Source organism: Rattus norvegicus, chromosome 1 (assembly GCF_021556685.1).
Source record: "Rattus norvegicus strain SHRSP/BbbUtx chromosome 1, alternate assembly SHRSP_T2T, whole genome shotgun sequence".
In the NCBI taxonomy this organism is placed as follows: Eukaryota; Metazoa; Chordata; class Mammalia; order Rodentia; family Muridae; genus Rattus; species Rattus norvegicus.
The window spans coordinates 76,028,518-76,043,262 of record NC_141534.1 but is presented as its reverse complement, the minus strand read 5'-3'; the positions used below and the strand labels follow the sequence as shown (position 1 = coordinate 76,043,262).

At 39.4% G+C, this 14,745-nt stretch overlaps 2 pseudogenes; one reads left to right on the top strand and one right to left on the bottom strand.

The window, feature by feature from the left end:
* Positions 1-4,789: 4,789 nt before the first annotated feature.
* Positions 4,790-5,881, top strand: LOC148007202 (zinc finger protein 134-like; annotated as a pseudogene).
* A 3,136-nt stretch (positions 5,882-9,017) lies between these two features.
* On the bottom strand, positions 9,018-14,363 carry LOC100911184 (vomeronasal type-1 receptor 4-like; annotated as a pseudogene).
* Between the last annotated feature and the right edge of the window lie 382 nt (positions 14,364-14,745).

Sequence of the window (14,745 nt, the reverse complement as noted above, 5' to 3'; positions counted from 1 at the left end):
TTTCCATATTTGTTCTACCCACATACAATAGTTTTCTGAAATGCAATAAGTATTTGACACACATTTGCTCTATGCATATAAAAGCACAATAGTCTAGCAGCCCTATGTATATTCACCATTTTACCAACTGTCAATATTTCCAAGAACTATTCCTAATGGTAATATTACTCATTTAATTTTAATGTTGGAGAACAAAATCTTGCTGTGATCCGCAAGCTGACAGAATTTCCTATCCTCCCTTTTCACTGTGTGCCACAAATTCACTTAGTTTTTGGGAACATGAAGAAGTTACACTTTAGAGCTAAGCTCAGGAATATTCAAAGTTCTAGAACCCCTTTGCTCAGCTTTAGTACATCTTAGACCTAAGTATATATCCCTACGTTATCCCGAGGCCTTAATTCTTTCTACCTGCCTCCCCCCACCCCCAGAAATATGTATGTACATGTGTAGACAATGGTTTATGGCTAACTTTTAGTGGTTTGAACAATTCAAACTTCCACCAACATCACAAAGCATTTGAAATTTCCATTCCAATCTTGTTCCTGTAATGATAGGTGAAATGAGATCAGCTATTCCAAGTTGGCATTTCCACACTGTTATCTTTGCACACAAGCATGCAGAGAGACCATGCTAACCCTTTATGTTAACATACGGGACTCTTAGAATGGTTCTCATTTTAAATAGAGAATGGCATATTCCTAAATGGAAATAAATGTATCTCAGTTTGAGGGCTAATGGGTACGTAAAGATAAGACTATTTCTTTCTTTGGTTGTCTACCATATAGAAAGGTGCCTCTATTGCTTTCAGAATATTCTGCTATTCCTCTCATTGGCCTTCTCTTCTTGGTCCCTCTTGCTTGGAATTTATGTCCGAGGAGGTTTCCCACTTTAGTTCACCTGGGAACTCAAATATCTCTTCAAAAATCATTCTTCTACTTTAAGGCTTGAAAAAACTCTCACCTTTGAAGGTTGAACAGTTGACCTAGAGCTTTATATTTTACTTTTTTAAAACAATAAATAACATATGAGTGGACAATTAATACACTTACTGATTTTAGTGTTGTGTGTTCATTAGAGGAACATCTGATGTAATTTATTTCAACATTAGCAATCCTTTCTCTGGATATGGGCCCTTTCCAAAGAAGGAGATCCCACTTTTCGTATTCTGTGAACTTTCCTAGAACTTTCTGCCATGTAATAATTGCTTAGGTTCCTGCTGCTCACAGAGTCAGCACCCAATTTCTTGCTTTCTCTGAAGGAACTACATTTTCCAGAATCCAGTGTGTACTGTTAAGAGTTTTTCCGTTTAGGCGGGATTTCCTGCAGCTTGGCGGTTTTATTGTTCACTGGTAGACTGTAGACTGAAGTACCTGAAGAAGAGTTGTTTGCCACTGCATGGAGTATGAGGAGGTAGCGGCGCCAGGTGCTGCAGTTTCCATGGCCAGATGACATCGGTCTCCACTCTCCCTACTTTGGTGTGGCTTTCAGTCAGGTGATGTCTATGGCCTTGAGCACAGCGCAGGTGGGTTCTAAGTTCTCAGCCATTCACCTGTCATAATCAAGCACCTTAACACATCCGTCAGTGGCTGCTGTGCAGGACGGCTTTTAGCATAGGGACCTTTGTCAGTGGGAGGATTGATGATGTCGGAATATAAGGAAATGAGATAAATGAGATAACAAACAAACAATCACAACAACAGCAGCAGCAGCAACAACAACAACAACAACAACAACAACAACAACAACAAAAACCAACCAAACAAACAAACAAAAAAAAAGGGCAGGGACAGAGGCTTGGCAAGTGTAGAGAACAGTTGAAAACTGTACCCTTCCCCAGCTCTGCTCCCAGGCAGCAGAGATTGTAGCAATCGTTCTTTTTACATGTGCCAAACCTAAGGTAGTGCACCCTCATTGGGAAGCCAAGGAGCATTTTACATGATGGAAAGAAATCATCTTCAAAATCATTTCTAGTGTTCACTCAGGAAACAAGCTTCTGTGAAATTGGTGTATGATAAGGGCCAAAGCAGGGACTCAGGTCAGGAAGCTATTACAACTGACTCAGAATGTTTTGGTAATAACTGGACTAGCCCAGGGTCAGTAGGAGCTTGGGTGTATTCTGTTTTTTTTTTTTTTTTTTTTGCTTCTTTTTTTTTTTTTCAGAGCTGGGGACCGAACCCAGGGCCTTGCGCTTCCTAGGTAAGTGCTCTACCACTGAGCTAAATCCCCAGCCCCCTTGGGTGTATTCTGAATGGACATTAAAGTCTGGAGATAAGTTTGGAGATGAAACCATCAGTTTCCTGCTGTATCAAATGTGGTTGTGAAAGTAGGAAGTTAAGAGCTGTCCCACTACCTCTTACCTCATTTTGTAAGCATCTGAAAGATGGAATGCATTTTAGAGTGGTGAACATTTTCCAGAAGGATTAAGATTTGGGTTTGGACATGGTAAATCCAAGATGTCTCACAGTGCAAATGGCAGGAATGTTTAGTAAGCATCTTAGTCCAACCTCCTGGGGGAAGAGTCTCTGGAGTTCTCACAGGTGAGGCATGAGACATAGAAATGTAACTAAGGTTGAAAGTTATTATGGGTCTTGTTTTATGAGGTGTTTGAGATGAGAAACAGGATAGTTTTCCATTTGGCTAGGGATCATGGAACCTAGCCTATGAATGAATTTAGGTGTTCTTGTTGAGTGAAGTGGGAGTTTCTTGATGAAGTCCAGACCTTCTGCTGTTCTGGTATTATGCATTTTGCACTTTATATTTACCATCTCCTAGATGGCGTAATTATCCTAGATTTGTGGACTGGCACTGCTTCTTATCCTCTTCCTTCTCTTTTAAAACTCTCAGACTGTACATGCCTTGTCTTACCATATCTAGACCTGTACCTATTCCCACATACAGGTTCTCTGCATGCCAAGCCTCACATGTAAGGAATTTTCTCCTCCATTCCCTTTGCTCCTCAATTACTGGAGACTTGCCAGGAACTTGTTTGGGGATCAATCACAGGTCTTCAGATCATCACTGTAGATGTTTACTCTCTGGTGACACAACTTTGTCCACAGTCAGGATACTTCATGGCTCCATGTTCTACATTTGTCTCACATCTTCCTGGGTCAGCAAATATAGGTGTCAGTCATCATAGTCATTGATCATGGAATCCTCTGGTCTGTCCATGCATGATAGGCTTTATTTTATTCTATTTTCCTTCCAGTTATGGTTATGAGTTTTATACTCACCTAGACTTTCCCTGGTGACATCTATTTTCCTAATCTTCTATGAATCCTGAACTATGGCAAACAGAAGAGCCCTGGCACTTGACTGAGAAGGCATGCCTCTAAGGACAGCAGAAAGAGCTTGGATCAACTTTGGTAAGACCTGGAGGACGACATGACTTTCAGATGTCTTTCAGATAGCATCAGAAATCTGTCTTGTATCTACTACTGTAGGCAGTAATCTAATGATGATAGCCTTATCTGTTCCTTTTCTAGCTACCAAATATTTGACATAAGGACCTATTAAGTTTATTAACAAGCTGCATGCTTAACATGGACTGGTTCTGAGCTATTTAAACCTCTAAGGATGCCTGCTTTCTAGCCATGTGTTCTTTTATATTCAGTATGAGTTTGCACTGACTTGTTCTACTCCATGTATGTCATGGAGACTCCCTTTGCGACTCATGATGACTCCTTATGTTCTCTCTACATCTTCCTCTGCTCATGGTCCTTCTTCACTCTGGTCTCTCCTTATGACCTTCTAACTGGGATTGGAAGTCCCATTCAGTTTTCTTCTGTCCAGATAATATGCTGATCAACATTTATTAAGCATTTAGTGGTACTGCAAAACAAATTTTACATAACTTAAAGATCAGAGATGGCTAACTATGCCATTGTGAAGAACACAACCAGCTATCTGGGCATAGAATTCAGGATCTGAATACACAGAGCTCCATTAATACACTACTATTTGATGCCAACACCAGATGCCGTACCTTCTACTTTTCCTCTCCTTCTGGATAAGTTTGTTATTTCTGTCCTAATTTATGACACAGGGCTTTCTTATCCTACTCTAATACATCTGTCTTCTGTTGCTTCCCCTGCAGTCCTTTCCAATATTGGAATGAACTATAGTCATTGGACTGAACTAGGATCATCAGATGTACACATACTCATTTAATAGTCCTTGGATATAAACCACTAACTTTAAATCAAATATTCCTGGACATATATTTATGCATAAATCTGACCTGTTACTAGAAGTCAGATAAAGCCTTTCTAAAAGTCATTTTTAGAGAACTAATATGGAGGCTACTTTTTCTCCTTGTACTAACTTCACTCTGTGTCTTATCTTTCAGCCTTCCCTTGTCTATGATCACTGGATTCCAGGATTATACAGATTATTCCAGGATTATAAACATGATTGTGCTTTTTGTCCTCTTGCAAAACCCTATGAACTTAAAAGTAGACATATTCCCTGGCTAGTTTTATATCAACCTGACACAAGCTAGAGTCATCTGAAAGGAGGAAACCTCAACTGAGATAATGCTTCCATAAGATTCAGCTGTGAGGCATTTTCTAAATTAGTGATCTTGGGGCCCAGCCTTTGTGGGTGGTGACATCTCCTGATGGGGTTCTATAAGAGAGCAGCCTGATCAAACTGTGAGGAGCCAACCAGTAAGTAGCACACGTCCATGACCTCTTTCCTGTCCTGTTTGTTTCCTGATTTCCTTTAGAGACGAACAGTGCCATGGAAGAGTCAGCTAAACCAACTTGCTTTTAGTCATGGTGTTTCATCACAGTAATACTAAGTCACATACATTTCAAAGTGTTCATCACCAGCGTTTTTCTGCCTTCAGGTTATTGGTGGGCACTGAACGATGAAGAGGAACTTTCTCAGCAGAACATTTCTGAAGGAGTGGCATATGCTACTATGCCTAAGGCAGGCTCTTTCTTGACACAAACATCTTACCCTTGTAACATATTTGACCCCATTTTAAATAACCTTTTGGACTTGGAGGAACACCACAGAACAAACCATGCACTTATAATTTATTCATGCAGGGCATGTGAAAACATTGGCCAGAACCTAAAATATCATACTATAGAGAATTCTTCACAAGAAGAGGACAATAAAGCCTTGTTAAGAATTTCAAAGTTCATGTAGAGCCTTACTCATCAGAGAGCCCTCTTCCTGTGAGATGGAGCAGAGGAACCTTCCAGATAATGTGACTGGGCATGAAAAAAAGGCCATCCATAGCAAGAAGACTTCAGGGAACATTGAGAATGGGGAGGGACTTTCATGTTGGACAAATGCATTATAAGTGTAGTGTGTGTGGGAAAGGTTTTGGCCATAAAGATACACTTGTACAGCACTATAGGATCCATAGTGGAGAAAACCTTTATGAGTGAAGAGAATATGGGAGAGCTTTCAGTTGCAAAGCCAAACTTACCTAGCACCAGAGGATCCACACTGGAGAAAATCCTTACGGTTGCAGTGATTATGGAAAATCCTTCGGGCAAAGATATATTCTCATTAAACATCAGAGAGTTCACAAGAGGACAAAGCCCTTTGAGTGCACTGAATGTGGGAAACTTTTTAGTAGAAACTCTGATTTAATTGCACACCAAAGGGTCTATACAGGGGAAAGGCCTTTTGTGTACAGCAAGTGTGGGAAGGATTTCATCTGAACCTCCCACCTTGTTCAGCACCAGAAAGTTCATTCTGGAGAAAGGCCATATGAGTGCAGTGAATGTGGGAAAGCCTATAGCTGTAGCTCCCACCTGAGTAGGCACCAAAAGATTCATGGCACAATTCTACATTAGGGATGCACACTTCAGTGTTCAGTTAGGTATTAAATCTCATGTAGTGAATAATATATCAGGGAGATGCCTTAGGAATGGCATCTAGGAACTTTCAGATCAGCGCAAGTAACTACCCAGAGTTCTGTCACTCAGTAGGTACAGTTGAAACCATCTGAACTCCAGTATATTCACTCCAACATCCTCTGGGAAGACAAGACTTATTTACTCTGCCCAGTCCCTACAGTAGTTGTGAAGCACATGATAATAAGCTTCCTCAATCTGTCACATCTGACTTGTAAAGCTGTATACAAGGCCAATCTTCAGCCAAGGGGATCAGAGATACTCTTTCTATGTGGCTTGCAGAGATGTTTTATTTAGTGGATGTTGGGAGCAGCCTTGAGATGGCAAAAGCAGCCTTCAAGTTAAAAAGCAATTGTGTTCTAGCCTTATGCTTGAATAATAATCAATAGTCTTCAGGTTAAAAAGCAATTATATTTTAGCCTCATGATAGAACAAAAAGCAATAGCCTTAGTTTAGATCAAAGCAGCACCTGCAGCTCTACATAAATTCAATAGATAGCATAAATCTAGGTGTCAGATCACTGAGTACCGGTGGTCAGGCACTGATGGTCAGGTCACTAAGCAATCCACCCTGCTGTTCCCCCGCTTGGCCGATTTACCCAGCCAATATCCTGGTTATCAAGCCAGGCCCATTCTTTGTGGTCACCCAACCCCACCCCACATTTTGCTTCTACCAGTATATCTTCAGCCTGAGAAAAATTAAAAATTGTCAGCTTGATCAGACTTCTTGACTTGCTGTCCGTTCTTTGCGTCTCTTGTCCCCCATTCTATCCTAGGTGAACCCCAGACCCTGGTCGACTTCCCTGCGGGACGGGGCAACTGGATGCTATTTTTTTGTAAAATATGTTGTTTTTACCTATTTAAGACATTATTAATTTCCCAACTAGCCTTGAACTTCTCTTTTCTTGGCCTCCTCAGTAGCTGAGAGTTTAGACATGTGTCATATTCCCAGCTCTTTATGATCTTTGTAATGTAATGGGCTCTGCCCATCTTATAAGTCATCCAGACAGAACAAGCACTTGCCTCCTTTTACTCAAATTTCTAATAATAAATGCCTTAGAATTGAAGTTACTTTTAATCTAAGGGGATGATAGAGTATACTGAAAGCAGTGTGAGAATCTGACAACCTAAAGAGATAGACAATTTTGTATTTAAATATGACAGTGGATTGCTGGGGAACAGTCCTCAGTTCAGTTACCCTGTACTGTTAAAAAACAGCTTCATAAATAATACTTCCAAGTATTTCAGTATCTGACAACTAACTAGATTTCATAGTAATTCTAAGGCTCAGAAATTGATATTGTGACAACTTGCCATGCGTATGGCAGCAGAATGGATTATGTGTCTCGGTTTTAGCACATGCATTATGTTTCCTTGCATGTTTGAGGAGAATATTTGGAATTACAGAGAAATTTCAACACTACAGGGGAAATTCCCATGGTAAAGAAATTCCTAAATGTACCACTCATGATAGCTGTGTGTTACCAGAGGGTTTATAGAGTTCTTTATAAATTACTGTATCACTTACTTAGTATCAGGATCACAAGTTCAGCATCACCCCCTCCACAACATTCTTATGCCTTCCATCTTTGCCAAATGTCTTTGATGTTTAAACAGTAACCCCGAAAGAGCAGGGATATGATCCAAGAATGTAACTTTTATGAATAGCTAGATAGAATTCTTGGTCACCAGTGGAAATGAACATTATGGCTTACCACCAGCGGAAGGGCGCTTTCTTTAGGCATTTATGGTAAGATGTTAGAATTGCTATATTGATATCCACTTGCTTAATTTATCAGTAGACTTGAGTGATCTAGAATTTCAAAAAAAATTATTTATTTTATGTATACAAGTACATTGCGGTTATCTTCAGACACACCAGAAGAGGGCATTGTATCCCAATACAGATAGTTGTGAGCCACCATGTGGTTGCTAGGAATTGAACTCCTAACCTCTGGAAGAGCAATCAGTTCTCTTAACTGCTGAGACACCACCCCGACCTCTGATCTGGAATTTTAAGTAAACGTTTTATGGAATATAATCAAAATACTCTATATTCTATATGTTTGATATATTTGTTTATTATACTGTAAAGCTACTCTAGCAGTGATGTTTTAACACTGGAGAGTTATAAAGTTATGTGCTGCTTTATGATTCTTCTTAGTGCCCTTCTTCATGCCATGGACTCTACTATTCATTAATTCTTTAAGAGGTTTCCGTAAATGTGACTACCAATTTTTTATGTATATTTTGTCTCCTGGTAGTCTGTATAAGTAATCTGACATGTATTTGTCTTATGTGTTTGGACAGCCTTCATTATTGATCATGGGTAGTATAGATTTACCACAATTATCAGTTTATCATATTTCTTATTTTTCCAGCCCCATCTGTTAAATATTAAAAACGCAACAGTTACAGATATTCATATATGGATTTTCCTATGGATTTCTAACAAAACGTTTTAAACAGAAATTCTTTAGTCAAAGGAATATAATAGTGTGAAGAGAAAAAATTTAAGACTTGATTTGGGAAATTGCGCACCCACCTTAATCACAAAAGTAACAGAAATGAAAGAGGCTTGTTGTCGGAAAGTAGGTTCTGAAGTAGTAGCTTACAGTATCATGAAACAGCATGTGCTAATATCAAGATTACAAAGTCAGAGCAGTCTATCACACAAAGTCTTTAAAGAGATTGTGATACAGGCTTCCCTTAATATAACCAGAGAGCATTTAGGAAGTTGAGAGGAACTCCTTAGACATATCTGGAAAAAGGTGTGAGTCCATTAAGGTCATAAATCCTGGGTAAACCTCGTAAAGGCACCATCAGCTTGTATCGAAAAGAACAATGCATATAAATTTGAAGGGAGTCCTAGTTTGCTTTCCATTGCTGTAATAAGTGCAATAACGAAAAGTACCTTGAAGAAGGAAAAGGTTTATATGGCACCCAGGTTACAGATCATCATCATAAGAATCCAAAGGTGAAATTCAAGCAAGAATCTGGAGGCAGGAACTGAATTAGAAGCCAAAGGGGGAAAGCTGCTTGCAAATTTGTTTCCTGTTGCTTGCTCAGCCTGTTTTCTTATACAACCAAGAACCACTTACCCATGGGTGGCACTGACCATAGTGGACCATACCCTCCCACATCAAACATCAGTTAAAAGAAATGCTTTGTAAACAGGCCCACAGGCTAATCTGAGGGAGGAAATTCCAGGATTTAGGTCCCCTCTTCCTAGGTGACTCTAGTTTGTGTCAAGGTGACAAAAATTGACCAGAACAAAGACTTTACAAGCTCTTAACATTTTACCCTTAACATACAGGCTAACAGGCCTAAGCTGCAAACTTTGGATAATTTTGACAATTGAAGTTTGGCTGAGTAAATGGAAGCCCAGTTCTCAGAGGCCTAGGCACAGATAATGCCAGACTCTGATATATTGTTGAGTTTGCCAAACTTGTTGAAATTTCAGATTTTCTTGGGATTGGACACTTTTTATTTGTTTCTTTATTATTTATTTAGTTAATCATTCCATTCATTTACATCTCAAATAATATTGTCCTTCTTTGTTGCCCACCCGAAACCCTCTCATCCCACATCTGTCCTCTTCCCCCTTCCGTTTGCCTCTATGAGGGTGCTCCATCACCCACTCCACTCCAGCATTCCACATACTGGTGCATCAGACCTCCACAGGACCAACAGCCTCCCCTCCCACTGATGTCAGTTAACACCATTCTCTGCTACAAATATATCTGGAGCTCTGAAACCTTGCCTGTATACTCCTTGGTTGGTGGTCTAGTCCCTGGGAGCACTGTGTGGTCAAGCCAACCGAAATTGTTCTTTCTATGGGGTTGCAATCCCCTACGTTCCCATAGTTCTGTCAGCTCCCCCACCAGGGTCATTGAGCACAGTCTGATGGTGTAACCAAGCATCTGCATCTGCACTGGTCAGGTGCTGGCAGAACCTCCCAGGGAACAGCCATACCAGGATCCTGTTAGCAAGTATATCTTGGCGAACAGTGTCTGGGTTTGGTGTCTGCAGATAGGATAGATCCCTGGGTGGGTTAGTCCCCTGATGGCCCTTCCTTCAGTGTCTGCTTTTTTTTTTGTCCCTGTCTTTCCTTTGGATAGGAATATTCTTGGTTTAAACTTTGAGATGGGGGGTAGACCCACCTTTCGACTAGGAGCAGTGCGTATCTGCTGGTGGTAGTCTTTTGAGGTTCTATGTCCCCATCGCTGTGCATTTTTGGCTAAAGTCATTCCTGTTGGATCCTATGTGTCTCTTGCTTCCCTGGCGTTAGGGACCCTCCAGTGGCTACCTACAGTTCCCCATCACTACTGATATATATTGCTATTTTATTTCCTGACCCTCTTGTACTTCTCTCCTGTCCCTTTCAGTACCTGATCCTGTCCTCCCATTTTTCCCCTTCCTCTCTCTCCCAGTTTCCCCCTCCCTCTCCCTCCTTAATCTTCTTGTTCCCCATTCTATACAGGACTGAAGCATCTACACCTTGGTCTTCCTTCTTCCTAAGCTCCATATGGTCTGTGGGTTGTATCATGATCATTGTGAGCTTTTGTGTCCGGGTTACTTCACTCAAGATGATATTTTCTATTTCCATTCATTTGCCTGTGAATTTCATGAAGTCATCATTTTTAATAGCTGAGTAGTACTCCATTGTGTAAATATGCCACATTTTCTGTATCTATTATTCTATTGAAGGGCATCTGAGTTGTGTCCAGCTTCTATTATAAATAAGGCTGCTATAAGCATAGTGGAACATATGTTCTTGTTATATGCTGGAGCGTCTTTTGGGTATAAGCTCAGTAAGATGCTGCAACATATAACAAGGGATTGGGCATTTCTTTTAGTCCCTTAGATTTTCTCTTCTTTAGAAATAATATGCATATAACTATGGAATGGACCATCTCTTTATTTGAGAATACATGATTGGTTCCTATTTCTTGAAGTACGCAGATGAAGATGAACTGTGCTCTGGGGTGGTTTATACCAGAGCTTTATCCATAATTTAGATGATGAAGTTCAGGCCTGTGTAGTTGGTATTGTGATGAGACTTTAATTATATGTTGTAAGGTAATTTAATGAGATCTTGGGGACCTTGAAATGGAATCATTTTATTTTAAATGGGTTGATATAGACCTGTGGGAATCTAAAGTCACAATCTGATAAGCAGCTTCTTTGAAATTTACTAAAAACATTCTCTAAAAACAGGGCCTCACTAGAACAGTGTATGTTTGCAGATTGATTAATATTGTAATGGAACATGACAGATGTGTAAACAGATAGTGCAGTATGATGTGGCTCTTTAACACTCCATTGATGGCTCTGATGATCATTCTGAGAAAGTTAATACTGATGCGAGTGTCTATTAAAGGGGATAATCATCAATTCCTGCTGGAAGTACAAACAGAATCCACTCACGACGATGAGACTCAATCTACCCCAAGAAGCAGCTTTACCACTTTTGAGTTTTATCCCAATAAATGGCTACTATAGAGATACTTCCTCCACAATGTTCATTGCTGTTTTCTTCATAATAGCAGGCAATTGGAACCAAGTTAGAGGTTCCTCAACAGAAGAATGAATAAAGAAAGTGGTACATTTACACAATGGAGTACAAAACAACAACAACAACAACAACAACAACAACAACAACAACAACAACAACAGCAACGACAAACCCATGAAATTTGTAGACAAATGGATAAAAATAATCATCCTATGTGAAATAATCCAGATGTTGAAATACAAATATGGCATGTATTCATTTATATGTGGATATTAACATTTAAGACAAGGAAAATAGTCTATATACAACCCACAGAATTCTAAGTTAATATAAAGTAAGGGATTAGGATATCTAGATAGACTCATTAGTATAGAGAAATACAATAGATAGTTTTGAATGAAGTGGGCGACAGGAACAGAGGAATCAAGAGGAGATGAATGTTGAGGGATGCAATGGAGCAATACAGGGTCAGAGACAGCTGAAATTGAGGACCATTTGAGGGGCAGTATGGAAATATCCTATAGTAGAAGTGATTTCTAACTGAAATCCCCAAATCATGCTAGAGACTGAGTCACAACTGGCCATTTCTTGTCACCAAATGAGCCTTCCCATACTGGGATTGGGTTGTTAGCCAAAATGGTCTGATTGGAATCCACAGACAACCTACATAAAAATATACATTCCTCTTTATAAGTTTATGGCAAGGTGTTCATTGCTGAAAAAAAAGTGCCTCCATATCTCTTAGAGAAGTTGAGGTGGTACCTACAGAAAGCTTTCACCCCTATGCTTTAGCATCTTTGGTAAAGGAAGGCTATCAAAAGAGAAAAATGAACAACAGGGTAGCCAGAATTTCTTTGTTCTACAATGCTGTCCTGTCTTCAAAATACACAATGGTAATGATGGCAGAAAGCTTTTGGATGTAACCATTAGAATCTGATTTGACATAAGGGTCATTCCACAAGATGAAACCCATATCAGACAAGATAGTTCAGAGATCTCAGGTAAACAAAAATGATACTGGTTTAAAAATAAAGTAGCAATACATTGAATTCTAAAGAAATTTTGTTATACTCACAGACCAGTGCCTTGATGGGGTATTATCAGAGGCACTTTCTCCATCAACAGATGGAAAAACTACAGAGACACTCAGCCAGACATTAGGCAGAGAATGTGAGGCCCTGGAATATTCAGAGCTAAATGGCATGTCTGTTTTAAATGCCTCCTCTCAGGGCTCATGAAACCCTATGGAAAGGAGGTATAAAGAATATGAAACTTGGGGTGAAAGAACCCAAATATCAAAGCTTATATGAATTCACAGAGAGTCACTATGCATAGGGCCTGCAAAAGTCTGCTTCAGTTCCTCAGCATATATATTATACCTTTCAGTTTAGCGTTTTGTGGGGATTTATGAGTGTCAAAGGTAGCAGAGCTCTAATTTTTATTCATTCTTGTGGGCTCATTTACTTCTGTTTGTTCATCTGGTCCAACACCAATGTGTTAACTCTTGCTTTATATTACCTTTTAAAACAATCCTTTAGAAACCTGATTGTTTCCTAATGAGAGACAGAAAGGGAATATATCCAGATGGGAGGCAGGGGATTAGGTGGAACTGAAAGGACTAGAGAGCAGGGAATCCAGAATTAAGATATTTTGTGTGAGGAAAAAAATCTATTTTAAATCACAGGAATTTTTCCCAAACATTTAGCCTATAGTTTTAATGAATTTCCTATCATAATTCTGCTGTCATAACATACATGTTGAAATGAAAACTACAACAATTAATATGAAGCCAGGAAAGACCATACATAACAGGCAATTATAAGAAATAAAAACAAAGCTGAAAGAACACAGATACTTGGCCTCAAATTTTTCCACAGAGCCGTAGTGATAAAGACAACTTGGCACAAGCATAGACACAGTCAAGTAGAAAGAACAGGATAGCAATCATAAGCATCAATTCACATGTTGACCAAAATGAGTAGTAAGAACATACACAGAGAACATATTGTTTATATATTTAAAATAATAGTAAGAGGTTTTTATTTAATGTCGAGACCAAACAGAATCTGGACACAATGGAGTAATGACTTATAAAAACAAAGGGTGCAAAGAGGGAAAAAACAGAGAAGCAATGGGAGTGATGTTCACCAGCCACAAATAGTGATTATGTGAAAAAGTAATACAGCCTCTTAAGATTGAAGAGAGAGTATAAAAAGCCAAAAAGGCAGACACCAGGGCCAGGATATTTTGAGTGGCTCTGAACTCAGGAGAATTTCTGCTGGAACCATGAGAACTGTGAATGTGTTGAACCCTCTGCTTGTGTCGGTACAGAATGACAATCATGGATGTACTGGACCAAGTGATGAGCGCAGAGAAGAGCACTTCAGGGCACATCACCAGTGCAGCATAGAGTGATAAAATGATATCATCTTGCCCTACAATGGAGCAGAATGCAAATTCTAGTTCTTTTGTCATATTTTTGCTATTCCTTTTGATAAATGTGTACATAAAGAAAGTGGAATGTATCAACAAATACAAAACCCAGAGGAGAGAAGTGGAGCAACAAATGTAGTTGGCTGTTCTCATTTTATGATCTGTCAAACACGATTCCCTGGGGCTGATTTTCATGACCCGGAAAACACTCAGAAGGCAGGTGGCACCAATGGACACACTCCTGCCAAATCGTTGAATATACAATAGGAGCTCGCATGCAAAATCATTCAAGAATGGCTTCTGTCTGAAAGCTGACATTGTGCTGGGCACTCCTGAAGAGAGAAGGATCACAGCATTGGCTGCCATTATGTGCATAAGAATCAAATCTGTGGGTTTTAATGTGCCTTGTCTGTAGTAAAGGATGAGGTAGTAGAACATAAGAGAGAAGTTTCCTAGAATTCCAATTGTAGTTTGAGACAAAAAAATGATTCTGATTGTCAGATTCCAGAAGTCCATGCTGTGATTTGACACACTTTTTTTTAGAATATTGCCAATGATAATTCCCTGGTCCAATGAATTATGACAAGTGTTTGTGGCCTTGGGTGAAGAAGGAAGCCTTTATTCCATGGAGCTTCTGAAAGACTGAAACAAATGATCCCCTAACGTAAGGTGTTCAAGGCCTGCATACACCATATAAAAATTTATCCCAAAAATTTTGACAAGACGAGTTATTTTCCATATATGTTACACTGAGATTGCTCAGTTCTGGACAATGCAGATATTTATGGAAGGGAAGCTATCTAGTTTCATACAAAGTACACCATTTTGTGTGATGTGATGTTGAACTGTGAGAAATAATGAAATGTGACAGCCCTATATAAGCAAATATAAGGTAAGTTTTCCAGAATATATTTTCTAG